The sequence below is a fragment of the Arvicola amphibius genome, chromosome 11, assembly GCF_903992535.2.
Source record: "Arvicola amphibius chromosome 11, mArvAmp1.2, whole genome shotgun sequence".
NCBI lineage: Eukaryota > Metazoa > Chordata > Mammalia > Rodentia > Cricetidae > Arvicola > Arvicola amphibius.
Window position 1 is genome coordinate 93,636,902 of NC_052057.2, and position 9,838 is coordinate 93,646,739.

A 9,838-nucleotide genomic window follows, 5' to 3' on the forward strand; every position below is an offset into this window, starting at 1 on the left:
CACTACCTCCACAATAAAACATGTTCTTGGTCATGTATATCTGGATATGTGTGTATATATGTACATACAAGCTCATGTGTGTAATGTGTGAGTCTATGTGGTATGTATGTGTGTGTACTTATAGGTATATATAGGCACATGTTGGGTATATGGTGTATGTGTTAGTTGCTTTTCAATTGATTGACAAAACCCCATGACCGAGACAACTTATAAATGAAAGTGTATAATTGGGCTTCGTTTCAGAGGATTACAATCCATGATAGTGGATCAAAGGCATGGCAGCAGGAACAGCTGAGAACTCACATCTTGATCCATAAGCAGCAATCAGAGAGAATACCGGGAATGGTATGAGAGTTTTGAAACCTCAAAGTCCACCCCAGTGACACACCTCCTTCAACAATGCCCCACCTCCAAATCCTTCCCAAATAGCTCCACCAACTGGGGACCAAATATTCAAACATATAAGGCTATGGGAGCATAGGCTTTCAAAGTATAACAGTGTGTGTCCATATACATGTTGGGGTGTGTGGTATATATGTAAGCACATATTAAGGGTGTGAGTGCACGTGCACATGCACATGGAGTCCGAAGATTAATATCAGGTGTCCTTCTAAATTAGTCTCTGTTTTATTTTCTGACACTAAACCTGGAGCTGGCCATTTAGGCTAGACTGGTTGACCAGAAAGCCCCAGGGAGCCTCCTGTTTCCATCTCCCTAGTTCTGGGCTATAGGCATGCATCACCACACCATGTCGTTGCATAGGTGGTAGGACTTGAACTCAGGTCCTGGTGTTTGTTCAGCAAGCCCTTTACCCAGTAAGTCAATTCCTTAGCTCAATCCTTGGGTTTCTTGACCAGGCATCTACTGCAGAACTTAGAAGTCTAAATAGAGGTGTTATTAAAAATCACAAAAACTCCTCCACATGCACGAAAAAGAAAAAGTTAAATTGCCTAGAACTCTTAGTGAATGTTTCAGTATTTTTCACACTTTTTTAAAAACACATTTTTGCCAAGAGTCTAAGTCACTTTCACATATCTCTGACTACATTAGTTGCCATGGTTTTCTAGCTTTCACTACTTCTGAAATAAACAACCCATTAGATTTATGTCACTGTTAATTTGTCTTTTTGTACAATGTGGATGGGTGGTTTGTAGTCTAAAAACCAGCATGAGTTATCTTAAGAATCCCATCAAGAAGAGCTGGTGTAGTAATGTCTTAACAGTATGTAGAATGAGGTCAGTTCTATTTGGGAGGCAGGGCCTCATGAGAAGGTGAGTATTCTTTCTAATTAATATGTTGATTTTATGTGCCACTTGTTAAAGATAGTTGGTTTTATTAATTGTTTGTAAATTTTAGTGCTGTCTTGTTGCAAGTCCCTTTTCTTTCACAGATAGTAGAAAAATTAAAATTATCCAAGGGTTCTCCCCACTCCAAAACCACAAATTCTGAATCAAGGTCATATTCTCCTTCAGTGTCATGGAGAACAGCTGCCCAAAGTCTTCATGCAGGAACCTACACACACACACACACACACACCACCACCACCACACCACCACCACCACCACCACCACCACCCCCACCCCCATTTCTAATACAGGCCTGATGTAATTCTTGCCAGAACCTGAAGGCAGAGGTTCCATTTCTCCATTCTATACCTGAGCATATAAAAGTTTTAAATATATTGAAGCAAATGGAACTAAAATATTTGTCAGAAGAATAATAATTATACCATTGTTATTTTTCCAGCATGTACTGATCATAAAGAGAAATTTAAAGGGTATAAAAAGGGAAGAACCATAAGAGATATTCTCTACTCAATTTTATATGAGGAAGAAAAATATACAAAAACTATGAATAACCAACCTTCTTTCACATCATGCTTATAAGGCAAAATCTTGTCTATGACTTTTAACTCTTAAGTCACAGTAGAAGGGAACTCCAAGTGTTGCTAAGTGGTCCTCTGCTGAGAACACTCATTACCTCACTCCTGATGGAAAGTGTGTTACTTTCCTCATGCTCTCACAGATTACCTGGCAGGAAGCAGCTTAAGGGAAGAAGGGCTTATTTTGGCTCATAGTTTGAAGTGATACAGTCCATGATAGTGAGGAAATCATGTTAGCAGATGAAGGAGGCTGCTGGTCACATTGGGCCCACAGTCAGGATGAAGAGCTATGGATGCCACTTTTTAAGTCTCTCCTTTCTTTAGTTCAGAACCCCAGCCCTGCCCACACTGAGGATGAGTCTTCCCCTCTCAATCAACCTCATGTAAAAATCTCTTCATAGATTGCCCCAAAGATTTGTTTCCATGGTGACTCTAAATTCATATTGACAATCAAGATTAACCATAACAATCTGCAAACAATTTTCTCCATAATATGGTCCTGTTCTTCTCAAGGACCATGCAACAGTCTACAAGGTACCAAAGACTTTCCTTGTCAGAGCGCTTACTACATTATACACTAATTGTCTCCTTTATTCTCTGTAGCTCTGATTAAATTAAACTCCATGAAGGCAGAAATGCACTTGGCCAGGTGGGTGAATGGCTGCTCCAGGTTTGGTGCACAGAAGACATGCCATGGATGTTCTATGCACACTCATGGGTCAGCCAGTATCCTCAGAGCACATTTGAAGAGCCTGAGAAAAAGGCAAAGTAGAATAACATTGAGAACCAAAGTGCTTACCAGTCCCCTTAGACAACAAAAAGAAAGCAAGAAAGCAAGCAAGCAAGGAAGGAAGGAAGGAAGGAAGGAAGGAAGGAAGGAAGGAAGGAAAAGAAAAGAAAACCTACTTGTGGTCAGCATGTAAATAAATGAAAAAATTTAATTATAAAAAAAACAGATGAAGACACACACAAAGATGAACACAAACTTTCCCACTAAGTATTTAACCCAGGGTTGTAGACCCTGTCCTTTGTGTATGGAAGGGGAGTCACTGGGACTCAGCAAAAAGGTACAGAGAAAACAAAAGTAAGGAGATGACACAATTTTTATCCCTACCATTTGTTTCCCACCCCCATGATACATTTTAATAGAGTTGCTAACAGAAGAAGCAGCTGCCTGATTTTCCTCTCCCTCTCCTGCCTTCTGGGCTCCTCAAGAGGAGCTGACAATAGCCAGAAGAATAAGGAAGAAAGGGCATGACTAATCCCTGCTTCAGCTTTCAGTTGTCAGTTTCTGACACAGGATCAGAGTCATGCCTGAGGCTCGAACAACCCAGGGAGCCAGTATTCAGGCTCGGTAGCTCCAAGCCTAGGCCCCCTGCTTGCTCCTCCACCTCAGAATGGGCCTGTGATGGGGCATGAGGCTTCACATCCGTCAGCGTCCATCAGCATGGCTGGGTGTCAGCGTACCTGGACAGCTGTTGAGTGTGACTCTGGGCTGCCAAGTTACGACAGGGATGCAGAAAGACAGCCAGCGTTGCACTTCTCAATGGAAATGCCTGTTTGATCTCTATCAGCACAGACTGCTTCTTCTACAGGCTTGCCACTGCGTGTGATGCCTCTATTACACACAGCCTCTGGCACATGGGCAAGGCCGAATCTTTGCCCAAAATCAAGAGATGCCAAAATAAGAAGCAAAGCTTAAGTTGATGTAGCCGTGGTTACAACACAAACATCAAAGTTGATACTTCCATCAGTAATTTCCACCTGGACGGAAAGCCTAAATGGAGACCAGGGTCACCATCCTCTTCCTTCTCAGGCTCCACTGATCCCCAAAAGTCTTTCTGCACCCAAACCCACCCTGTTCCCCCTACACCACAGCGCTGATGAGAATGGATTCTGGCAGAGGAGAGTTGCAAGCACCCCACGAGGCCGTCCATTTCCATGCTGAACCCAGAGAAAGTAGCACTCTGCTGACAAGTGCTTGCATCTGGGTCCTCCCAGCTCCCCCCAGGTGCTTCCTATGCACGCTCAGTTGGAGAGTGACGCTTTCCAAGCGAAAGCAGCTGCTCCGCTGAGCACCCCTCGGAAGAGGGTCTCTGCTAAAATCTAAAATTCTGCGGTCTTGCCTACAGATAAAAAGGCATGCTTAAAGAGACAGCCTTCTAAATAACAGGGCTTGCGACTGCAGATCTTGGGAAGTCGGGACGAAGCCAACGCTGCCTGCAGTTCTTAGCATCTTTATTCAGCACAGTTGTGAGAAAGCCTTTTGTTACAAACATCAGGTCCCTTTCTTAAAGCACAGATGAGAAACTCAGGATAGAGTAACTTGCTTAGCTCTTGCCAAGAATGTAATCGTGCTTCTCTCTCCGAGCAGCGGGTAGCCACCAACGCTTCCACCTGGCATGATTTTACATTTAGGGACAGTTGAGAAAGGACTAATGTTAGACCCTATTGAATTCACACTTGGGAAGGTATGAAAAGTAGGGCTCATAATGAACCTTGTTAGGACTAATTCAGCCTCACAAAGAGTAACGTGTCTTATTTCAAAAGGTAATTCAAGTTCTCTGTAGAAATACAGGCGAGCACAAGTAAAAAGGAAAATCTATTCTGCCAGAGCAGTTGCTTCTCTCCCCCTCCCTCCCTCTCAGGAAGTACAGTGCATGAGTGTGTGTATTTCAAGTTCTGAGTGCTATTTTTTGACTGGCATTTTAATGACTAAAGTTGTTCTGAGTTGATATTGTATGCATTTTTAAATACAAAATAGCTTTTTTTTAGTAGACTCTTGCTCTATTACTCCTTAATCATCACAAGATTTAGTTAGTTAGCTAGTTAGTTATATTGTATGTGTAGTGTGCAAGGATGTGCACACATCCTTGTGCATGTGTAGAGGGTGGAGAACTGTCTTTCAAGAGTCAGTTTTCTCGGCCAGGCGGTGGTGGCGCATTCCTTTAATCCCAGCACTTGGGAGACAGAGGCAGGCGGATCTCTAAATTCGAGGCCAGCCTGGGCTACAAGAGCTAGTTCCAGGACAGGCTCTAGAAACTACAGGGAAACCCTGTCTCAAAAAAATAAAAAAATAAAAAAAAAGTCAGTTTTCTCGCCAGGTAGTGGTGGCGCACGCCTTTAATCCCAGCACTTGGGAGGCAGAAGCAGGGAAATCGCTGTGAGTTTGAAGCCAACCTGGTCTACAAGAGCTAGTTCCAGGACAGGCTCCAAAGCTTCAGAGAAACTCTGTCTCAAAAAATAAATAAATAAATGAGTCAGTTTTCTCTTTCCATCATGTGGGATCCAGGATCAAACTCAGTCATCAGGCCTAACAGCAAATACCTACTGAGTCATCTCACCAGCTCCCCATGAGGACTATTTGGGTTATTAGCTTTATTATTAATGGATCTTCTATTATAGTTTAGCATTTTATAAATGGAGAGACAGAGATGTAGGGGGATGGATGTTCATCTTCTGCTTCTCTCCTCCTTATCTTCCCGTTCACTACCATCCCTCCAAGCAAACAGAACAAACCAGCCCTGGTCTATGCACTGTGAAAACAGCCCTGGGGTGGGAGTTGGGGGATGCTTGTACGGCTCCCTCTGCAAGGCAGAGCAGGTATGCCTAATCACTGCCTCTTGCTACCCTGTTACACTGCTGCCCTGCCTGTGCCAGTGTTGGACCTGGGTCAGGTTCACGGGACCGTAGGGCATGTGGCTAACAAGGCACAGCCACTCCCTGAGCTTTCCTAGGATGAGTAATTGTAACTGTATTTCCTTTGCTTGGAGGAGTTTGCTCTTCTTTTCTGCATGTTGGCTCTCTTATGACGTCTTTCCCTCCCATTTCTCTTGTCTCCTGGTCTGTTTTTCATTGTCTCTGAAACAGACTGTGTGTTCTCCTTTCTTCAACTCCCTTGGTCCACCACACCTCAGTCCCCACCTCACCCAAGTCTCCTCCAATAAGGAACCATTTTCTCAGTTTCATTTATGTAGGTATAATAGATCCTCTTTCCCCCTTGATCTAACATGCTCATTAGAAGTTGTTCCTGGCACATAGAAAAGCTGGTGATACCCAAACTGGCAAATAAATTCCCACTCTGTATAAGGAGGGGATGGTGGAAAACCATTCCATCTGGAAGAATCTGCTGGCTACGCTGACACACACAAGAACACATACCCCCAACCAAGTTAGAGCCATCTTCCTGACTTCCAATCTGTCCACATTCTTCCGCCAGGACTCCTAGCTCTCGTTTATCCCCAGTGCAACAGAAGCCAATCTGATGCTGTTGTGCTAATAGGGTATCTCAGGCAGTGTTTAGTTTCACCACCCGGGTTATCCTCCACAAACGTAAATACAAGTAATGTATATGAAGAGCTTGCCAGGCTCCCTACAGTACCATCTGGTGTCAGCTCTGCTTAGCATTTAACGAAGGCCCAGGTATTCCAGAGAGACTCCATGGCAGCCCAACCTGCTACCCAGAAACAAGGCTGTCCCACTTCACTAGTTACCAATGAAGCTTAAGGGTTAGGACCTCTCAGTCGTTTAGAGAGTGGAAGGTGTCGGGAACCAAAATGCAATTCCTTTTTCCTTCTAGGGTGACCCTCCAGCAGGCTTTGGGAGCTCTGCTTCTGTTTATTGCATTCCCACTGTCTCATCTTCTGTTGTCCTGTACCCTGACTGACCTCTAATTTTAGACACAGAGAGAGTTATAAATCCAAAATTCCAATGATTTTCAAAATGTGGTGACGAATACTGATTGTTAATTCCAGCTGACCATTTGACTGGAACAGGAATGCCTGCCAAGAGGGGAAAGCAGGACTGGGGTGTGTGAGGGCATCTTCAGAGGTGAGCACGTGAGTTTGTGCAGGCTACGGAGGGAAGACTTGTCTTCAGTGTGTGTAGAAAACATCCAGAAAGCTGGGCATGCAGACAGAATAAATACAGAACTAGTCATCCTCCATCCATCCTGAGAGCTAGGATACTGAACTAGTCCTTCTCCATCTGTCCTGAGAGCTAGGATACTGAGCTAGTTCTCCATCCATCCTGAGAGCTAGGATACCGAACTAGTCCTCCATCCATCCTGAGAGCTAGGATACTGAGCTAGTCCTTCCATCCATTCATCCTGAGAGGTAGGATACTGAGCTAGCCCTCCTCCATCCATCCTGAGAGCTAGGATACTGAACTAGTCCTCCTCCATCTATCCGGAGAGCTATGATACTGAGCTAGCTCTCCTCCATCTGTCCTGAGAGCTACGATATTGAGCTAGTCCTCCCATCTGTCCTGAGAGCTAGGATACAAAGACTCCTCCTGCTTTGGACTTCAAGTTACAGATTCCAGGACTATGACCTCTCCCTGGGATCTCATGCTTTCAGCCTCACACTGAGTTGTATCAGCTCCCCTGTTTTTGAAGTCTGAAGACTTGGACTGAGCCACACTACCACATCACAAGGTCTTCAGCATGCCGATAATCTGTGACGAAACTTAACAGCTGCCAAACCGTGTGAGCCTATTCCCCTCATTTCCCCTCTCATTCATCTGCGTGTATATTCTACCATTTCTGTCTCTTTGGAGAACCGTGACTAATATGCTATTATTTGTAGTGAGCATTATTTATAGTGAACTTTTGAAAAAGAAATCTATTTTTACCTCTTACTAGTAAGAGGGTCAGATAGCCCTGGTGAAATTGGCCCAAGGTTGGTGATTCCCAGTCCTGGGTGGTTGGCTACATCACCTGGAAATGGTGAATGAGCCGAGGCTACATGCCATGGGCTGCCCACAATGGTCTCCAGATGTTATCTTCAGTCCAGACCCGTGTCCTGACAGCAGCACAGACATCAGCGTTATGGTGATGTGCAGCATCAAGCTCCCATTGTGTCTTCGCCTCTCCTCGCATCTCTGACTCAAGACAGTGACAGTGACGACCTTGCTTTGCCCTGAGCTCGGGAAGGATTTCAGAAGATTTTCTCAAGAATGACAGCAACGGGCAGACTCTTTCAGGATGCAAACATCTCACTTAAGTCTGAGTAGGCACGGTGAAGGCAAAGCCTACCGAGAACTCCAAAGAGTCGTTGATGTCAGAAGATCTCAGACAGGAAGGGAAGAGGCACCATCTTAAACAGCCAGCACCAGCCGTAAAAACAGGCGAACTGTAAATTCTTCCAAATGTGGGACTCCTCAAACAGCAGAGGTAGAAATCTTCCTAAAATCCTCATACATGAAAAGTCACTCAGATAAATCCTTCTTAGGGGACTGGATGAATGGAGGAAGAGCATTTGCTGGCTAAAAGCCCATAACACACAGAGGTTGTCTCCTGACAGGGTACTTGTTAAAAGAATCCATTTGCAGCTCCCGTATTCAGGGTCAGTAATTTCTCAGAGAAAGGTTAATGGAAACAAAACAGAATTCAGGGCACATTTTTTTTTTTAACCAGTGTGCAGAAATGTAGGCCAAAATGCACCCTGTTGGCATATCCTCAGGTGATAGACTGCAAAATTTTTGAGATATTCTTCCTTTTGTTGGCAATGGATACAGTGGAGGTGAGAGGAAGTCTGGTGGGGGAGGGACCTCTGAGTGTGTGGTTAAGCAAATGGACTCAGTAACTTCCAGTCACTTCTTACCTGGTTTGCGATGGTTCCTTGTTTGAAGGAAGAAAGCTTGGGTGTGAATAAAACAAGTGGCTGGAAGAAAAAAATACTTCCTCAGGTCAGTTTCTAGCCCCAAATACTGTTCAGAACATAAAGTATGCTTGTCACAGACTGACAGACACTGGGGGGCCATCTAAGGATAGAGCCATCAAACCTGAGAGTTGAGTTCTGACTGTGTTGTTTTGTTTTTTTTTTTTTTTTGGTTTTTCGAGACAGGGTTTCTCTGTGGCTTTGGAGCCTGTCCTGGAACTAGCTCTTGTAGACCAGGCTGGCCTCGAACTCAGAGATCCGCCTGCCTCTGCCTCCCGAGTGCTGGGATTAAAGGCGTGCGCCACCACCGCCCGGCATTCTGACTGTGTTGAAAAGGAAAACTGGTGTGGGCAGTAGTGGTCTGTAAAGGCTTGGGGCAGTAAGACCTGGCTTATGCTTTATGGCCCAGAGAAGCCATAATCTCTGGACCTCAGGAGACAGCGGCTACCCAAGCAAGATGGCAAGAGAGAGATCGGAAGAACCACAGGACACTGACATTTTGGAGGTATGGAACAGAACAAAGAGCAAGCGTGAGGCTGGGGTGAGTCTTTCCAGAAGGAAATGACAAGGTGAGCTATTTAATTCACTTTTGAAAAACACACCAATGTGCTGAACGGATTATACACAGATGTCAGCTTGAGTCAACCACAGAAGCCAGCGTGTGTCATTTGACTGAAGGCGTTGATAGTTCGGGATGAGCCTGGATAGCTGTTATTGATCAGGGCTAAATGTTGTGCAGGTGACATAGTTTTCAGTCATCATAGCATCCCTCTGTCTATACCAACCCTCAGTTAAAGAAATAATATCAAAGGCTGTGGAGACGATTCAGTTGGTATTATAATAATGATAATAATAATTGCCATACAACCATGAAGGCCTGAATTTGGATCCCTATCACGCATTCAAAAATTTTGGTGTGGCCCATGCCTATAATCTCAGCACTGGGAAGTGGAGATGGGAGAATTCTGGGTCTTGTTGTCTAGACAGTCTAGCCAATCAGTAAGCTCCAAGTTCAGTGAGAGAGCCTTTCTTTAAAAGTAATAAGTGGAGAAGTGATTAAGGAAGACACACGGTGTATGTAGCCTCCACATATATCCATACACGTGTATGTACACAAACACACACCCATGTAGGGTGGGTGGAGATTGTCTGCCAAGCATTGATGGATTCTAAATTGTTTCTATTGATTAAACTACAGAATCATAAAACTATACATGTCTAAAAAAAAAACTATACATGTCAAGGAGCTGCTGAGATCCTCATGCCTACCTCTTGAAGAAAGTGTCTGGGGTGCATG